The 21,405-nt window shown below is 36.6% G+C and overlaps 1 protein-coding gene across 1 annotated transcript in view; it reads right to left on the bottom strand.

Annotated features, from left to right (window-relative positions):
• The window catches only part of LOC121879395, a 355,762-nt gene that overhangs the window by 116,823 nt on the left and 217,534 nt on the right, over window positions 1-21,405 (bottom strand). The window contains exon 7 of the transcript XR_006091322.1: window positions 13,756-13,803. The gene's annotated coding sequence lies outside the window, so the exon portion shown is untranslated. The remainder of the gene's footprint in view (window positions 1-13,755; window positions 13,804-21,405) is intronic.

Below are 21,405 nucleotides of genomic sequence, written 5' to 3'. Positions count from 1 at the left end.
ATTAGCCAAGCCAAGCCAAGCCAACCCTAACCTAACCATCAACCCCAAATCCTGATCTAACTATTTAGCATATTTTTAAAAGACATCTTGTGAACCTCTAATGAAATAATCTTAATTTATGAAGCAACTTTTCAATATATATATATATATTTTTTGTAATGTTTGATTGGATGTCACAAAGTTCAAGTGGTCAGTTTAAGATGGATTGGAATTTTAATTGGAAACTCGTTTTTCCTTCAGGTGTATGTGGAAAACATTCTCGGTAGGTGACAGTGTGATTCTGACCGTCTTGGACTTTCTGGAGTACGATGCCAACAAACTGAGTACAATATATTAGTCCATCATAATTTTTTACTTTATTTGAATACAGTGACGTCAACCGCGAGTAAACTTAATAGTAATAATAATAATAATAATAATAATAATGATAATAATAATAATAATAATAATAATAATAATAATAACACACCTGTAGTCTTAAAGTCTTAATTGGTATATTTTAATCCACCATTATATTACTTTGATTCTCATGATGAATAATATTATACTTTTACACTTTTAAATAGTTGCTTTTGTTAGGTTAGGTTAGGTTTAGGTTAGGTTAGGTTAGGTTAGAATTTATCAGCTTAAGCAGAGTAATATTTGGATACGTTTGTGATATAAAGTAAGGTATATGATGATTACTTTACCTGTACCTGAATACCTGTATTCAGGTATTTACTTGTATTTACCTTTTTACACCTGAATTTGCTGGAGGTTTAATGTATACCTGATTGTATTTCCACCTGTATCGTACATTAGAGACTGAACCCTCACCTGTACCGTATATTAGTCACTGTACCCTCACCTGTACCGTATATTAGACACTGTACCCTCACCTGTACCGTATATTAGACACTGTACCCTCACCTGTACCGTATATTAGACACTGTACCCTCACCTGTACCGTATATTAGACACTGTACCCTCACCTGTACCGTATATTAGACACTGTACCCTCACCTGTACCGTATATTAGACACTGTACCCTCACCTGTACCGTATATTAGACACTGTACCTTCACCTGTACCGTATATTAGACACTGTACCCTCACCTGTACCGTATATTAGACACTGTACCCTCACCTGTACCGTATATTAGTCACTGTACCCTCACTTGTACCGTATATTAGACACTCTACCCTCACCTGTACCGTATGTCTGTCTTTGTAGCTATACCTCTATAACCAGAATTATAGATCCAATTGAATGACTATATTGACCTCAAGGTGGTAACTGGAAAGGTCGAGTCACTGAACAAGAAAGTAGACATATTAACACCCTCACGCCCACACACCCTCACGCCCACACGCCCTCACGTCCTCACACCTTTACGCCCTTAAACCCTTACGCCCTTACGCACCTCATAGCCACACAAGAGCTCAGACCCTACCCCCCCCCACCCACACACCTCCCCCACCCACACACCTCCCCCCTGACTCCACTACGTCATAAATACATCCGTAGTTAATAGGTAGGTATCCTCCCTCCCTCCACTACCCTCCGCTCCCTCCCTCCCTCCCCCTCCCTCCACTACCCTCCCCCTCCCTCCCTCCCTCCACTACCTCCGCCTCCCTCCCTCCCTCCACTATCCTCCACACCCTCCATTTTACACCCACCCACCCACCCACTCCACCCACACGCCCACTGCCTGGCAGGTCGGGGTTCGTTTAGGCGTCCCTTGTAATTTGTATTCTGCCGGAGCCACAAATCAGTATGGAAATCAGGGCTTCAGAAATAAGAGTGCAAATTAGGCATGAGATACGTAGTTAGCATTACTACACTCACACATATATACAGTATTTTACTTATTTATCTATAATATCCATCCGTATTTAATTATCTCATATCAACGACTTAAATAATAATAATAATAAAATTCCCGCGTTTTTTGTATATTTTTTTATGTTTTTCGTTGATGCGTTTTTGTTTTGTTTATATTTATCGTCTTGGACACGCCCATCTTTTCCTGAAGCTCCGCCCCTTACAGTCAGGTGGTCTGGGTATTCTTTCAGATCAATTTGCATAAAGACAATTTTAAATTATCTTTGTGGTTAGGTTGAAGGCTTCAATTATATTTGCTACTGTGTGGCTACTATAATGGCGTGGAGAGAGAGAGAGAGAGAGAGAGAGGGTCCGGAGGGGGTGGAGAGAGAGAGATGGGAAGGGTAGGAAGGGGAGAGAGGAAGAGACATACAAAAAATACAAGAGAGAGAGAGAGAGAGAGAGAGAGAGAGAGGGACCAACACCTCACAAACTGCTCATCACCTTCAGTAACAATAACAAACCCACGACTGTGAACAATGGAACCCCCAAGGAACCCAATGGAACCCCCAAGGGACCCAATGGAACCCCCAAGGAACCTAATACGTGATCCTGTGATGTGATACTCAAAGCCAAGAAGACTCCATGGCTTAATCTTATAATGATAACGTCCATTCAAACACCCACCTTTCCCCGAGTCAAGTTTACCATAAGAAGAATTCATTATCTTTTTCTTATATGGTTCCTTTAATAAATCACTGTCGGCTAATTAAAAATACGTGATGTTAATCTTTGGTATAAATTTGTATATTTATCAGTCATTAAGTTTCATATTTTATCAAGTTGTAATTTTGATTTTTTGTTTTTAATACAGGTAAAAATTATTTGAATTGTATGTTTTTTTGTGTGTGTGGTTTTTGTTTGTTTGGGAGGTGTGGGGGCTGGGGCTGTGTGGGGGGGGCAGTAACAATACCTCACTCTTTTCACCTGTTACTACTTCTCTTATCTCTCCACGTCTTTTCCTCTCTCAGTTCTCTTCCCACATATCCTCCTCCAACTCTCTCTCTCTCTCTCTCAGCCCCACACCCTCACAATATCCACACAAGTGACCAAACACAAAACATAATTCCTTTGATCACAACCCCCAGACGTTCACTACGGGTTCCTCAAGACGATACGTTCCTACACAAGAAGATCCTTAGCGTCCAAGAGTTGAAATCTCCTTTAGCTGCGGAAAAATAACCTGAATTTTATGCATTAGTCACAAGCATACAAGTTCTCTCTGATGTTTAGTCAATTAAGTGACCTTGTTGCTGTAAAAAAAATTTATACCTGGTTTTTAATTATTTTTACACGTGTACTCCGTGATTGGTTACAGGTGGAAGTGATTTTTTTTAATATACAGGTGAACTAAGGTATGATGTGTGTGTTAAGACATACTTGGAAGAAAAAACTACCAACTCTCACTCGTAAATTATTTTCCATCAGCCAGGTCATGAAAGGTGGATATTCAATGGATTTAACACATGGAGGAAAAACTCTTAATCAGTAAGGTCAGTAAACTCGGGTATCCAGATGATTGAACACAAAACACGGTAAAACATCCATTAGATAGATCAGAAAAGGAGGAAATCTGATTAATATTCGCCAAGAACTGGAGCCTCGAGGTGGTGCCTGTGAAGTAAAATACACCAACAGCACCCGAAGTCCCTGAACCATTACTGATGTCCATTGTCTACCTTCATCTGTCTGTCTGTCTGTCTGGTCTGTGTGTCTGTCTGTCCTCTCTCTCTCTCTCTCTTGCTTTGTCTCTCTTCATCTTTCCCACTCTCTCTATCTCCCTCTCTATCTTGCTATCTGTTTGTCTCTCTCTCCCCCTCACTCTCTTCCCTCTCTCTCACTACAACGGAGACCAGGTTGACTGAGAGATAATTAGCGACCCGGACAGGTAATCAGACTTGGTATTAGAAGAATAAATTCCACCAACATACAAAACGTTTCTCCTTTTTTTTTTATACAGGATAATCATTACAACCAATTAACAACTGCGAAGAAAAAAATTAATGAAACCTCTACTTTTTTCTTTCCTACTTGTCTTTGGGAATAAATTGTATAAAGGATAAAACTGACATTCATTTGTTTTTTGTTGTCTATTCTTACACGTAAATTGTATAAATGATATACCTGATCTTCATTTGTTTTATGATGTCACAATTTTCATCTTGTTGTATAGAAGAATTAAGTGATATTCTTTTGTCTTATGTCATCTATTTTTCCACTTAAGTTGTATAAGAGATAAAAACTATCATTCATTTGTTTTTTGTTACTTTTTCTTTTATGTAAATTGTATAGCTGATAAAACTGACAGTCACTTGTTTTTTGTTACCTATTATTTCATCTATAAATAATCTAAAAAATACACAAATACAGGAATTTATACTAAGACAAGGAACATAAATCTAAGATTTTTTGAGGCACGTAACTCTAAGTGAGAAATTAAAACAAGAAAATGACAATTCCTGAACATTTTAACTAATACAATGTCAACAAACCACAGCTATAAAAAAAGATAAAAATATTCCCCTGTTAGTTTAATTTACGTGGTAGTGAATTTCCTGTTCTTCTGCCCCCAGGTAATTGACGACAAGATACCCTTAACGAGAACAGGTAAGGTCAGGTAGGTATTTAATGATCACCTTAATTAAAACATTCAGGTATGGACAAAAAAAGTCATAGTAAACATTGTTAAAATATATCTTGAATTGGTTTTATTTAATGTTTTTTTTGTTTGCCCTGTGTTTATTGGGGTAATTTTTTTTCGAGGGTTTGATCTTACCGTAAAAAGTATATAATTTAATTCATTTTACATTTAGGTTTTTTGTTGATTTTTATTGGCGATTTTAAAGACGTGATTTTAGTTTGAGTTTTGATATAAGCTTAATTCTGTTCCTTAGGTGCAGGTGTCAATGCTGTCACCTGTGTTGCATTATTACCAAAGCCGAACAGCCACGTCAAACCTCTTAGAGTATATATACATTTATGAATACAATATAAACTCCTTCCCGTGTTATCTTCCCAGAATCATTAATTTACATAAATAACTTATAATAACTAACGGAGATAAATACACAGGATAACATTAATAAAGACGAGATGATAACGATTAAAATAACTTCAATAAAAATAAGTAAAATAATTCGATAAAATATTAATTGTTTTAAGGTAGATATATGAACTTATCTGTGAGTGTATTAATGTGTATAAATATATCTACGCACACACACACATACACACACACACACACACACACACACACACACACACACACACGTTAGTAAAGCAAGCAGGAGGCGCCGAAAGAAGTAGTCAGTACACCTTAAACACTTACAAATTAATTAACATATTTGCATGCATGAACAGGTAGTGAAGATGACTATATGGACAGGTAATATGCATGAAGTGATGTATTTACCTGTGGCTTACCGACGTGTAATCATAGACCAGGTAACTAAACATCATCAATATATTAGTCTTACCTGAAGTCGTGTCGTAAACCTGTTGTGTAAATTGGAAAGGTAATTGGGTCAAAAATCAGGTAGGTAAGGGAAGGTAATTTTCTTCATTTTCTCGTAAGGTTTTTTAGGTGTAAAATCAATACAGCTTTGTTAGGATAAAGTCTATAATTTTAACGTAATTTTTTTATATAATTCATGTATTTTTTTTCTCGTTCTTAAGGATGAAAATTATATATAATTTTAATTCATAAAAATATAATTAACTTTTTCTACTGTATATACAAGGTTATAATTACCTTTTTCACCTACAGGAAATTGAGAATTACATTTCGAATCCTTTTGCATCGTAAGATAACAAATCCAATCTCAAATTTACATTAATAAATCATTATATTGTTGCCTGATTTACATTGTGCATTTAAATCTGATATTATTGTTTTACTCTCTCTCTCTCTCTCTCTCTCTCTCTCTCTCTCTCTCTATGTATGTATGTATGTATATATGTATGTATAGATAATTAATGAATACATAAAAGCTATAATTTGAGCTGATACAAAAAAATAAAAAAATAAAACACAAAAGTTGGGAAAATCTCTAAGCGTAAGTATGAAATCTGTAATTGATATTATTAGAATCGAAAGCAGAAGATGTCACTCCTTACAGAAGCAGGGAGAGAGAGTTGGTTTAATACAATTGTTCAGTTCAGAAGCTCAAAGATTTACAAAGGTAATTTCAGGGGCGCAGAGGAGAAGAGAAGAGGAAGAAGAGAGGAGGAAGAAGAGAGGAGGAAGAAGAAGAAGAAGAAGAGAGAAAGAAGAAGAGGAACCACCACGAGCAGCAGCACCATCAGCCGCCCTGTGATGGGCATAAGAAGTATTATCGGCAGGTGAGATACACAAGATTGCCGCAGGTAATTGGGAGTAGAGAAGCGTAAGATAATGGACTGTAATTGGTAATGGAACCTAAAATTGTGAAACCTGGTGTTGAAGAGAATAGAAACGAAAGATTCTGAGCAGTAAAATTAGGGATTAAGAGAGAGAGAGAGAGAGAGAGAGAGAGAGAGAGAGAGAGAGAGAGAGAGAGAGAGAGAGAGAGAGAGAGAGAGAGAGAGAGAGAGAGAGAGAGAGAGAGAGAGAGAGAGAGAGAGAGAGAGAGAGAGAGAGAGAGAGAGAGACTGAATAGAAAAAAAATATATTTAACTTAAACTTGCATATATATATAATTTTATTTTTACCCACAACTAAGGACCAATCATAACGCAGTATTTTGATACCTCGTAATTGGTGGATTCTACAGCGACAACTTTGTACATGTACTTTACTTTTTTTTGTAGTGGAGGTGTTTAGATATAACATTTTGTTCGGAGTTAAAAGCTGTAATGATTATTATTTATAACTCTGCTCACCTGTAGGCTATCAAGGTGAGGTAGATTTGATAAGTTTTAATAGTGTGTGTCCTGCCTCTTGTAGTGTGTGTGTGTGTGTGTGTGTGTGTGTGTGTGTGTGTGTGTGATTGTATTTGTTTGTCTATGCTTCTTGTGTGTGTTATGTTTATGTATAAATATTTTTCTGTGGTTGTATAAATTTCGAGCTCTCTCTCTCTGTCTCCCTCTCCCTCTCTCTCTCTCGTTCTCTCTCTTTCTCACACTCTCTCCTTATTCCTACATCATATTATTCTTCACATCATTTCTTCATTTCTTATGCATTACCTCCTTCATATTTATTCAAACACATCATCAAATTTACCCCTTTGCCAAACTCCACAGGTTAATTAGCACAAACACCACCTGTTCACTAAAATATTAAACAACAAATTGATTTTAAATGTCGCGGGGATTGAAATAAGTTTTGTTTAAGAAGATTGAAATTGTAGTAATCTTGATAATAATTTACCTTGATGTTAACTGATTTATAAACGGATCTAAAACTCGTACTTGTAAACAGGAAGAGATGAAGGTAGGGGATAAAAGTGTAATTGGATAAATAGGCACAGATAATTGGGAGTAAAGATGATTATATGTAATTTATTTTAAGTTTATATGTTTTGGTGTGTGTGTGTGTGTGTGTGTGTGTGTGTGTGTCACTTGCTTCGGTGTCTGTGTCATGTGGTTCGGTATAACTGTGCCACATGACTCAATACCTGCGTCACATACCCTCAATACCTGCGTCACATACCTTCAATACCTGCATCACATACCCTCAATACCTGCGTCACATACCCTCAATACCTGCGTCACATACCTTCAATACCTGCATCACATACCCTCAATACCTGCGTCACATACCTTCAATACCTGCATCACATACCCTCAATACCTGCGTCACATACCCTCAATACCTGCATCACATACCCCCAATACCTGCGTCACATCCTCTATAATGAAGCTAATTACATCCAAACTGTTTACACAATGTCATAAGCTAAAACAGACCAGGTAATTGATGAGTCACCTTTTTGTCACCTGTATGAGATCACTAGAACGTATATCAGTGAGTGACAGCAAAAGCCGATCACGAGTTTTATTCACCACACAGAGGAGTCAAACAGAGTGATATGTTCAGTCTCATTGGTAGGTTTTGTGTTTATTGATTGTTTTGTTTAAGCTTTTGTTTGGGTTTTGTTTTAAGCTTTTGTTTATGTTTGGTTTATGTTTTGTTTAAGCCTTTGTTTGGGTTTTGTTTTAAGCTTTTGTTTGTTTTAACCTTTTGTTTGGTTTAAATTTTCGTTTATGTTTGGTTTATGTTTTGTTTTAAGATTTTGTTTGGGTTTGGTTTGAGGTTTTGTTTGTGTTTTGTTTAAGCTTTTGTTTATGCTTTAAGGTATGGTTTATATTTTGTTTAAGCTTTTGTGTAGGTTTATTGTAAGCTTTTGTTTATGTTTGGTTTAAGTTTATGTTTTATTTTAAGCTTTTGTTTATGTTTTAAACTTTTGTTTATGTTTTAAGCTTTTGTTTGTTTTAAGTTTTTGTTTATGTTTTGTTTAACCTCTTGTTTATATTTTGCTTAGACACGTTGATAAATACAAGATAAATTCCTTCTCTTAGTCTGATATGCATGATAATTCTCACCGAATTGGGAACATTTTATGAGCTAAACATTGGAACAGACGAGCAATTGAGACGTATATGCAAATGAGACTCGGAAATCGGGTTTAAAAGTTTATTTATTTCCTCATTTTAAATAGTGAGAAATTCAATGTAATTTTTTTTTTTAGTGAATCGAAGTGAATTACCTCTTAAATCTTACTCTGAGTGTATGTATTAAAGCCTGTATATGTATCGATTCGACATGTATACTTCATGATGTAGGTGAGGTGAGGTGAGGTGAGGTGAGGTGAGGTGAGGTGAGATGAGGTGAGGTGAGGTGAGGTGAGGATAGGTTATAATTTCCCGTTAACTTAACTTTGACTATTCATAAGTAACAGTTTAAACACGGATTATATGAGTTATATTCACGGATATTTACTCAGGATGAATATATTATTAAGGACAAAATTAACACAGTGTTCAGATAGTCATGGGCAGTTCTTCACAGCGCTCAGCCAAACCGGTCCATTGGTAACGAGACACCTAAGAAATCAGTGAAGTTTTTTTTTATAATATAAGCGACCTTCAACATGACTCACAACTCTTGGTAATAATTAAAGAGACAGAGCAAAAAAAAATACAGTCACAGTTTACTTCACAAATAACACACACACACACACACACACACACGGATGGTAACGCACATCCCGGCCGCTCGGATTTCCGCGTCGCTAGAGCACATAAGATTTTGTATTTTTTTTTTATTAATCGATGAAGATATAAATTAGTACCTCTTCTTGTAACCTAACCTAACCAATTTATTCCATTTATCACCTAACATCCATCAAATTACTACACCAAAATCTAAATCACATTACATTCAAAGTCACCATTATAACACACACGTACCATGAACACCGCCTTGCATTCCTTTCCATCCCATAATGACATTCTGATGGAAATTACACCAGCTGAACCTTCACCAGCATTTATACATTCACTGGCGGTTTTTTTTTATGGCAGGTGAGTTAAGTGTGACAGTCAGCCCGCCAAGATAAAGTCCCTGGAGAAGCTCAAGCACAGAACACAAGAAGCACTGTAAGATAACCCATGTTAGTGAGTGACAGCCAATGGAGAAGTTGTTGCTTGTATTTTAAGCCAATGACAGGTCTTCTGCTCAAATAAAAACCAATCATAAGCGTTCCAGGCTATTCTAAGCCAATCATAAGCGTTCCAGTCTATTCTGAGCCAATCATAAGCGTTCCAGGCTATTCTGAGCCAATCATAAGCGTTCCAGGCTATTCTAAGCCAATCACAATCCTTCCAGTTAACTGTAAACCAAACACAAGCCACCCAGTTTACTATACACCAATCATAAACCCTCCTGTAACTGATCAGTCTAATATAAACCAATAACAAACACTCTGTGACTGACAAGCCAATGAGAACCCACATAATCTAATATGAGCCAATAGGAAGGATTAGCAACCTATAAGCCAATGAGATGTACTCTGTCTGGTAATGAGCCACTAACATTCATTCTCTCAATGGCACTCCTATCAGCAACTGTCAGGACTTTTAAGCTATTAGTTATCTGACGGCAACACACACACACACACACATATATATATATATATATATATATATATATATATATAAATCCTCAACTTATCGCTCAGACTCAACTAACTCACAACAATAAAAAAAAGCAATCCGAGTTTAAAAGCAGGCGTAAAGGTGACAATATAACAAGAGTAACTAACTAACAATCATAACAGGAAGTATATATATATATATATATATATATATATATATATATATATATATATATATATATATATATATATATATATATATATATAAAGTTAATTCTACTTTTATTAGAATATCATTTGAACTATGGTCGACTCGGCCCAAATTATTGAAAACTTCCCGGATGAAATTTACGTTAAGGTTTCAACACGTCCCCTGGTGAGAAAATTGGGTAAATGATCCACTTGGCTACGAACGAATGGCAGACAAAGACAAGGTATATATTTCGTGCCTGGTGTGGGGGGTGGGGGAAGGAGGGGGAATGAGGTAAGATGGGGAGGGTAGAGGGGGGGAATGAGTGGAGGAGGGAAGGTGTTACGTGCGTGTAACTCCAAGCTCAGTGACCCAGGTAAGACAGGCAGGTGAGACTGGCAGGTGAGACAGGCAGGTGAGACAGGTAGGTATATTGTAAGTAGACAAGAGCACAACTGTACCTTTGCGTCACCACCTAAGTGTCCATCATCTCTCTCTCTCTCTCTCTCTCTCTCTCTCTCTCTCTCTCTCTCAGTCTCAACAACACCTTAACAATAATGACCCGTGAAAATTCCTTACCCAACCACCGTCAATATCATCACCATATAATTTAACACTATAAATGACATCCCTACTGAGATGTTTTGAAATACATTAATCAATAAAAAATAAATAAAAATAGAAAAAAGAAAAATACATCACATACATGAATAAAAAAAATAAAATAACATACACAAGAATATATTTTTTTACCTACGAGTTTAATTTATCACACAAATAGTTTTTTTTTTATTATAGGGGAATTTTATTTTTTATTTTTATTTTTGGTGGGACATAAAATAATAAGTAACTTCAATACGGGAAAAGGTCAGATGTGAACAGGTTCTAACAACAGTTAACCCGAGGGAAAATAAATAAATAAACAGTTATCAGTGATTTATTTTGGCTGTATTCTCAATCAGCACGCAAATGAAGACTCATTACATATTTTATTTCTCCTTCATTATTCAATTTATTCTGAGATTTTTACTTAAATGCATCTAGGAGTTTAATGCAGGTTTCAGCTTAATGGTTACTCCTCCTTTAAGCTTTCTGTTTTTAAGCATATTCGATGTTGTTTTAAAATTTACTAACGATTTCGTATTTTTTTTAGATATTTTATTTTTTTCGTTTCGTTTTATTGGTTTTAACTCTTTACGGTTTTATTTTTTTTGGTTTATGAGTCCCTGAGGGTTTAATGATGTCTTGTGTTGATGTCAGTTCTGAAATCGTGAGTGAAATGTTTCGGAGACTTGATCTAAGATAAAAAGGTTCGACTCTTTTTCACTTGGTGTTTCGGATCTACATATTGATGCTTCGAAACATTAAATGCTGATGTTTTGAAGCTTTAGAGTCAGGTTGTAAAGCTTATTACTGATGTCTGAAGCCTTAAGTGTGATACATTGAAGCTCCACAGACGAGTTTCGAGACTTTACTCTTGTATCCCTCGAGGTTGACTTTGAATCATTTTTAAGTGTTTACCTTTTAAGTCCTTGGGGGAGGTATGACTTAAGCTGGTCTGAGAAGTTGATTTGATATTCCAAGAGATAATATTTTAAACCTTAAACCATAATTACCATATATCCTTAAATTAATTATCGAATTATATATATATATATTGATCTACCCAATTACTTACTAATAAAATTAATTCATCTACCTATTTATTTACTGATGATTAAATAGATATTTTTTTTGTGGCCTTGCATGACTGTCGTAAATTTGCATATATAATTCAACAACTTTTCAGTGCTTTAACCTCCTGGAGATTAACACAGTGTTGAAGGAGGTACACTGTGGCTTTTAACTTGAGGTATTTGTGAGAACGATTTATCTTGTTGCAGTAATTTACATCAACACGTTTTTATTGTTTACTTGAAGGGAAGGAGTTATCGCTAAGCTGCTATTAAGATGGATTTGTAATAATAATAATGATAATAATAATAAAAATAATAAAAATAATAATAATAATAATAATAATAATAATAACAATAATAATAATAATAATAATAATAATAATAATAATAATAATAATAATAATAATAATAATAATAATAATAATAGTCTCATGTCCTTGTGATTTTAGTAACATTAAACAACAATAAACAACAGAGATAAATGAAAGAAACTAACTATTAAATCTTTCCCTTTATCTAAAAAAATTGACTTTCCTTCAATTAATCACTAACTACTAAAAAAAAAACCCACACATAATAACTACTAAATTTTCTACTCTGTTTTTAACCTTCGTTTCGTGTAACCAAATAAATAAAAACTACTCGTAAACATGGAACAATACGTGTTTAGAACGAGATAGTTTTCCAACATAACCAAAACACAACAACACTCCTTGGGGAAATTGTTTTAAAAATATCTATGTTACACCTTTCAGAATCCCCTTTATCACCTGGGATCAGGATGATCAATCTACACACCTGAGAGGATGATATCATGTGTAGGTTGTATTTATCAATTTGCATAAACATCTAAATTAGTCTGTGAACCAAGCCTGATGTGTGTGTGTGTGTGTGTGTGTGTGTGTGTGTGTGTGTGTGTGTGCGCTACAGTGCCAAGCAGGCTAGTATTAATGTTTTTATTTTACAGAATACTCATTAACCTGTTGATCAATAGTGGATAAAGAATGATCAGTCATATATGATCAGTTGAGTGAGCGTATGTGTGTGTATGTTGTGTGCGCTTGTGTGGGTGTGTGTGTGTGTGGAGGTACAGAGTAGATGTAACACTGGCGTATAATCGATAGTACTACAGTGGTGGGTGGCAGGGGGTGTAGTGGTGGTGACAGGGGTGTGTGGTGGGCAGGGGGGTGTGTGGTGGCAGGAGGGGTGTAGTGGTGTGCAGGTGGTGGCAGGGGTGTAGTGGTGGTGGCAGGGGGTGTAGTGGTGGTGACAGAGAGAGTGATGGCAGGAGTAGTGGAGAGGTGGTGATAGGGGAGTGATGGTAGGGTATTGTTGGCAAAGAGTGGTGGCAGGGTAGTAATGACAGGGTAATGGTGGCAGGGTATACTGGTGGGAAGGGTAACATTGACATTCTACTTCAAACAGGAAAAAAATGAAAACAAGTTAACACAAGTTCCCAAACAAACAAAAAAAACAATAGAATTCAAATGAAAGCAAGACACAAAGGGAAGAGGGAGGGGAAGGGAGGAAGGGGGAAGGGGGGGAAGGGAAAGGGGGGAATGGGGGGAAGGGAGACATTACCATAAACAACACGTCAAGTTATGTTGATGAGTCTGGCAGGTATTTCCTCTCTCTGTTTCCCACCTTTTACCTGTCTCTTACTCACCTGTGACTCACTGATTAAACAGGTAGGTTATTTATTTATTTTTTTTACCTAATTTAATATACGAGTTATAGGGTAATTATAGGTGTTAATAGGTATAGTTATTATAAGTTATAGGTTTGTTATTGTATAGCTTTTAAATAATGGTAGTGGGGACGATAATGATTAGCGGTGATATTGACGATTGATTGTGGTGGTAGTGATGGTAATAGTGGTGATATAGCAATTACTACCACTACTACTTATACTACTACTACTACTACTACAACAGAAACTTCTCTACTCACTGATTACGCTCCAGGTAACAGTACGTTGACACCTCACTCACACCTTCCCTGAAACACATAACTTTGTCAAATTTTCAATAACTAGAAAAATCATCAGCAAAATCCTTATCATCCTTAAAGTAAGAATAATTAGGATGAAGAAGGATACATCCCTCAAGAGAAAAACTTCCATTAGTTTAGTCAGTTAGGATGAGTCTGAGGTGATTAACGATAATAATTCACTTCAATGTTGAGTGTTTGTTAGTCAATAAAAATCCCTTATTCTTCAATTTAATATATGTTTTTAAATCGCTAATCCTACGAGTGTTTAGAAAATCCTGACTCAGATTTTAGTAGGTTAGGTTAGGTTAGGTTAGGTTAGGTTAGATTAGGTTAGAATAGGTTAGGTTAGGTTAGGTTAGGTTAGGTTAGGTTAGAATAGGTTAGGTTTTCGCACGCCTTCCACCCACGCTGGATCGATTAGTAGTTGAGTCGAATTTTATCTCGGTGAGCCCAGCTGAGAGCTCTTGTGCATACATAAAAAGGCTTTCGTTCATTTACCTCTTTCAACCCGTAGTCAGCAGCTGTAAGGCCTTTGTTCCTCACCGCTGGGGTCCCGCTAAGACAATACAGTCCCCTCCCATTCCCCCTTCCTCCCTCCCACTCTCTCTCCCCTCCTCCCACTCTCTCTCTCCCTCCCCCCCTTCACCCCCCTTTCCTACGAGCACCACCACCACCACCAATACCCTCTCTCTATGCCTCTCTCCCTCCCTCCTTCTCCTTCCTACTAGCACCAACACCACTATCCTTCCCTATCAACCATCCCTTCCTTCCTCCCTCCCTTCGCCTCCTGTCCTTCTCCTCTCCTTCCCTTCGTTTTACCACCACAACTACTACTACTCCTCTCTACCCTCCCTCCCTCTCCTACCCTCCCTCCCTCTCTACCCTCTCTCTCCTCCCTCCCTCCCTCTCTACCCCTCCCTCCCTCACTACTACTACCCTTCCTTGTACACCTCCCTTTCCTAGCTGCTCCACTGTCGCCACTACCCCTTCTCTCCCTTTGCCTTCTACCCTTAGTTTCTTCATTACCTCTCCCTTTATCCCTTGTGCGTGAGTGCGTGCGTGTGTGAGTGTGCGAGAGGAATGATATTTTTTCACATCCACTCAAACGATATCATGCGGAGGGCTGTCACGGTGAGTGAGTGTGTGAGTGCGTGCGTGTGAGTGCGTGCGTGTGAGTGCGTGCGTGTGTGTGTGTGTGCGTGCGTGTGAGTGACATGTGTGACCATAAATCCGTAACACACACAGGTAAATTCTTTTCACCTGGACTAAATTATTTTTCACCTTATTGATCTCATGTGCATATCTTTGACTGTCAGTGAAAACATCTTACAACCAATCACGTCACGTTATCATTACCGTATTGGCCAATGAGAGATGAGCATTAATCCGAGATCCCACCGTATCTACCAATGAGAATACAGCTAACAGATGACGTGGTGGTTCTATCAGCCAATAAGATTATTAAGTACGTGTTTTTGTTTGATTTTGTAGCCAGTTACTATTATACGTATATTAGTGTGAGTAAAGTGATTATAAGTAGCAGTAGTAGTAATATTTAGTAAGTGATTGGTGTTAAGTGTTGTTACGTGAAATAAATGATGTTGTAACTCTCAGGTGTAGAGTAACATGTTAAGTAGTGAATTATTAATAAAAGAAAGGTTATCTAATTAACTATAGGTGGAGAGAAAGAAAGGGACAGATTGACAGACAGACAGACAGACAGACAGACAGATACAGAGAGAAACGAAATAAAACAAGTCCTTAATAATAATAATAATAATAATAATGATAATGATAATGATAATAATAATAATGATAATAATCCCTCAACTAGTCCTTTCTTAGTTCAGAGAGAGAGAGAGAGAGAGAGAGAGAGAGAGAGAGAGAGAGAGAGAGAGAGAACTCACCTCAAACAGAAGCTCTAAACTCTCTTAATTCACACTCTAATTATAGGTTGTAGAATCAAACCTTTCACCAATGTATTATAGGAAAGATTATTTACATTTTAGTAGCGATAGAAATTACTAAAATTACCTGGAGGAATTATAGAGTTGTATGTCATTCGGCGTATAATCATGTGCACATTTCTCACACACACATAAGGATGGAAGCGTTTGTGTGCGTATAACCCGGATTTAAAAGACAATTTATTTCATATCGGTCAGTGTTTTTTCTTTGTTTTTGATATTTTTTGCTATAATCAATCCGGATTTATTATACTAGTTAAGGATTTTTTTTTTATCTTCCTAATCGTAAATAGTAAACCACCCCATCCAACCCCCTACGCCACCCCATCCACCCACCTCCACCCACTACCCCACCCTATCCACCCCCATCCACCCCCCACCCTATTATTTTTCCCATTAAATATCTCAATAAACAAAAATAAAAGTTTGGCTATTTTTTTTTGTCCTGGGGGGAGGAGAGGCGGGGAGGAATTTAGTCCAAAAAAATAATCCCTGAATAATAATTTTTTCCTATTAAAATTGTCTATATATTAACCCGGTAATATATATATATATATATCGTCTTAAGTTTATGTTCGGTTAATTATCTAAATTTATTATTACTAATTAATTTAAATATGTAATGAAAGTAATGACAGTTAATTAAACGCTGTAGAACTAATTGATCATTGAGTTATATATATCATCTTCATTAACTACAAAATTTCTAAATGATTACGATTGATTATGACAAAACAAAAAATGAAATCGATAATACATAAGTAATCCCCAAGGTGTACATGTCACAGTACACATGTCACAGTACACATGTCACAGTACACATGTCACAGTACACATGTCACAGTACACATATCACAGTACACATGTCACAGTACACATGTCACAGTACACATGTCACAGTACACATGTCACAGTACACATGTCACAGTACACATGTCACAGTACACATGTCACAGTACACATGTCACAGTACACATATGTATAATTGCGCTAACAAAATTATGTATGATGTAAAATAAATCGATAATACATAATGAATATCAAGTTATACATACATCTCCCAGTACACATATGTATAAATGAGCTAAAAAACATTTCGTAGGATTTTTAAAGGAACGTGTGAAGTGAGAGGCTTTTTATTTTTCCTCTTTTTCCTCCTCTTCCTCTTTATCTTCCTCTTCTTGTTTCTCTTTTCTTTTTCTTCTTCAATATCCGTTCAAGTTACCTGTATTTCTCAATGTACTCAAGTTGGACTGTTGGCTTCATGTACTCAAGGAGAACTCTTACCTATAACTCATTGTACTCTAATTAAGATGTTATCTATACCAACACGCATTCTTGTCTATTTTTGGTGGGGTAAAAAGGGACATACTTCCAGGTAATTAACAGCAGGTGTACCGCTTAATTACACAGGTAAACCAGGTGAGTTATACCAGCCTCATCTCTTTATACAATTAAGTTCCTGGATCGTCACCCTTTCCTTCCCACCTAACTGATGTAATTATAATTAAGATTGTTATTGTAATTAGATCTGAATGTTTAATGAGAATGTTATGGGTTACGAACGTCAACTGTAAGGACGATATTAATGTAGTGTTTGCTACATTGTCAAATAGGATTTTCTTTTTTTCTTACCTGTGGATTTTGTTAATGAGGGTTTAATTGTGTTTTTTTTGCGTGTGTTTTATAATGTGTTTTGTCAAGGTATAAAACTTTGAAAGTATTTTTGTTTTAATTCCATGATTGAAAGTTTTAAAAAAATATTCACCTTAACTCTACATTCGTCAAGGTATAACATTTTTTAAAGTAATTATTTATTTTCTTTAGGCAAAGTTTAAAAAGTATTTACCTTAACTAAATGTTTGTTTATCTTTAGAAATGTAGAAATTGTGATCAAAATCGAATCTAATGAGAAACGTGGCATTAGTGTAGCCATTTATTGATTGTTCTCTACATCAAACGACACGAGGTACAGACAGACAGACAGACAGACAGACAAAGAAACAGATGTGCAGACAGACAGACAGACAGACAGACAGACAGACACAGACAGACAGACAAAGAAACAGATGTGCAGACAGACAGACAGACAGACAAAGAAACAGACGTGCAGACAGACAGATAGACAGACAGACAGACAGTCAGACAGACAGACAGACGTGCAAACAAAAAGAGACACAGACAGACACAAAAAATATCTACCTGGAAAGTATTAAAAAACAAACCACAATATTCACACTTAAACTCCATTAAATAAACCGACTGATAAACCGAGAACAAAGTTTTAATACACGATAAACCCACGAGTTTATGACCACAGCATAAACAATCGCATACCTCAGGTGATTTTTTCCCTTAAGTAGAGTAAACATAGTGTTGGTCAGGTAAGGTCAGGTCAGGTCAGGGTCATGTTACCTCTGGGAGTCATCTCCTTTATCTACACTTACTCCTCCTCTCTCTCTCTCTCTCTCTCCTTTCTTCCTTCCAATCCTCTCCCCCTCCCTCCACCTCCCCCTCACCTGTCCTACACCTCACTCACCTGTCTTCCTGATAAGTATTTTGTTTTCATTCACTTATACTAAAAACAAAAGCCCAACACTCACAGTTTTTTTGTTCTTTTGTGCCTTTGTTATTATTCATTTGTATTTATCAAGAAGTATATTTATCACTGGAAAAATATATAGAAATAAATAGAGAAATGTAGAGAAATATAGTTATTATTTATGGAACACCAGGTAAGGTTGATTACAGGTAAGGTGGAGTATAGGTAAGGTTGATTACAGGTAAGGTGGAGTATAGGTAAGGTGGATTACAGGTAAGGTGGAGTATAGGTAAGGTTGATTACAGGTAAGGTGGAGTATAGGTAAGGTTGATTACAGATAAGGTGGAGTATAGGTAAGGTGGAGTATAGGTAAGGTTGATTACAGGTAAGGTGGAGTACAGGTAAGGTTGATTACAGGTAAGGTGGAGTATAGATAAGGTGGAGTACAGGTAAGGTTGGGTATAGGTAAGGTGGAGTATACGTAAGGTTGATTACAGGTAAGGTTAATTACAGGTTAGGTGGAGTATAGGTAAGGTTGATTACAGGTAAGGTTGAGTACAGGTAAACTTGATTACAGGTAATGTGGAATACAGGTAAGGTTGATTACAGGTAAGGTGGAATACAGGTAAGGTGGAGTACAGGTAAGGTTGATTACAGGTAAGGTTGATTACAGGAAAGGTTGATTACAGGTAAGGTGAAGTACAAGAAAGGTTGATTACAGGTAAGGTGAAGTAGAGGTAAGGTTGATTACAAGTAAGATGGAATACAGGTAAGGTTGATTACAGGTAAGGTGGAATACAGGTAAGGTTAATTACAAACAAAATGCCTTTAAATAAATAAAGAAATGGACTGAGATAATTACTTACTCCTCTCATTGTTATGTGCTTGTAATGGACCTCCAAATTACATGAAATGACATTGTATTATTGTCACCGTAATTACATGAAATAACAAAAAACTGTATCATCTATTTAAATGTTTGTTTTTTCTTACAGTAATACATTGTAATGATAATGTAATTGTGTTATTGATTGCAATGTATCTCAGTTGTGCTACATTACATGAAATAACAAAAGATGTGTTATTGATTTGGTTGATTTCTTAGTAATGATACATGGAGGAAAATAACATAGATGTGAAAGAAGAAAGAAGAAGGAAGATGAAAGAAAGAAAGAAAGAAAGAAGAATAAATAACAGCAGTAGTAGTGATGATAGTGAACAAATTTACAGCTATTGACTTTAATGTTTAATGACTATGTTAGTGGATAGAGAAGAGCTAAGAGGAAAAGAGCTAAGAGGAGAAGAGCTAAGAGGAGAAGAGCTAAGAGGAGGAGAGCTAAGAGGAGGAGAGCTAAGAGGAGGAGACTAAAAAAGAATGAAAAAGAAAAATAATTATGAAAGAAGAAAAAATATGTGGGTTGGAAGTCCTGTGTTGTTAATGAATGGAATGAAGAATGAGGTATAATGAAGTGTGTTCTTTCATACATACATACATACATACATACATACATACATACATACATACATACATACATACATACATACATACATACATAAAGACTTAGTGGTTGGTATGAGTAAAGACCATGAGTGTTAAATTAGGTTAGGTTAGGTTACATTAGATTACATTACATTACGTTAGGTTACGTTAGGTTACTTTAGGTTACATTACATTAGGTTAAGTTAGGGAGTCTAATCTTCACGTGAATCATAAAACAATAAACTAGTTAATATATAAGAGTATTAGAGTGTAGTGTGTTTTATATATCCTGTCTGCTGAGGTCTGACGCCGCCAGATGGCTCCACTTGCTCGAATTTCCCGTCTATAATATCAGGTTCCGCTCCTACATTACGTCATTTGGCCTGTCAAGCAGAGTAGGACGGACGGGAGAATATCTGTCTTATATAATATAGCTATACTTTATAAACTATATGATATACGAAGAGTTAAGGAGGCGATTTGCGAGACAGATTGTTGGTTGCTTCTGTGTGGGAGTTCGAATTGGTCTCGTCTCTCGCACACACACACACACACACACACACACACACACACACACACACAAACACACACACACACACAATATCCTGACCGCTCTGTAATCCATTTGCCGCTACCACTCACAGGATGAGTATGAGATGCACAATAAACTAGCTGTTGTCAGAGGTAAAATTCAAATAAAAAATCGATACATACATAGCATACATACATACATACATACATACATACATACATATATAAAATACATACATACATGGAGATGACTCAAACTAAAATATCACATAACCATAACAAACGCTGTTGTGTGATCCCCTTATTCCTCACCCCATTCCATTCACCCTCACCCTCCCATTCTCACCCCCATTCCCTCACCCATTCCCCTCACCCCCCTCCCATTCCCTCACCCATTCCCCTCACCCCTCCCCTCACCTCACACACGCCACTCCTGATATACAACACAGCTTCACCATTTCCTCGCCTATATAATTAAGGCATCGCTTAAGTGTCGCTGAATTAATTAAATAATATGATAGACGTCGGTCACGACTCACAGACTACGCCCCTCTCTTATTTAATCCGACCTGATTAGCACCAAAGATCTTGATAATCTCTCTTTATGACGGTAATTAACGAGACAAAAACCCACCGTAAAGGTAATTAAGTACATAACGCAAGCAAGGTGTAGAAAATTGTGTAGTTGAGGGTAATTAAGGAGGTATGGAGGAACTCAGGTGTTATTACCCAGGTGTGTGTGTGTGAGGAGGAAGGATGATAAAATGATAATAATAATAACAATAATAAAGACGAATAAATCAATACAAGAAATAGAATAGTCAGTTAGCCAGTTACTCGGTCAGTCAGTCAGTCAGTCTACAGTTAGTCTGGTCTCGGACCCTCCCACATCAAGGGAGAATGATAAGACTGTGATAGACTGTAATAGACCATAATAGACTGTAATAGACCGTGATAGACTGTAATAGACTGTGATAGACTGTGATAGACCGTGATAGACCGTGATAGACTGTAATAGACTGTAATAGACCGTGATAGACTGTAATAGACTGTGATAGACTGTGATAGACCGTGATGGACTGTAATAG

Source organism: Homarus americanus, unplaced genomic scaffold (assembly GCF_018991925.1).
Source record: "Homarus americanus isolate GMGI-L3 unplaced genomic scaffold, GMGI_Hamer_2.0 scaffold30768, whole genome shotgun sequence".
Taxonomy (NCBI): domain Eukaryota; kingdom Metazoa; phylum Arthropoda; class Malacostraca; order Decapoda; family Nephropidae; genus Homarus; species Homarus americanus.
The sequence above is the reverse complement of the archived record's forward strand: the minus strand, read 5'-3'. Positions and strand labels throughout refer to the sequence as shown.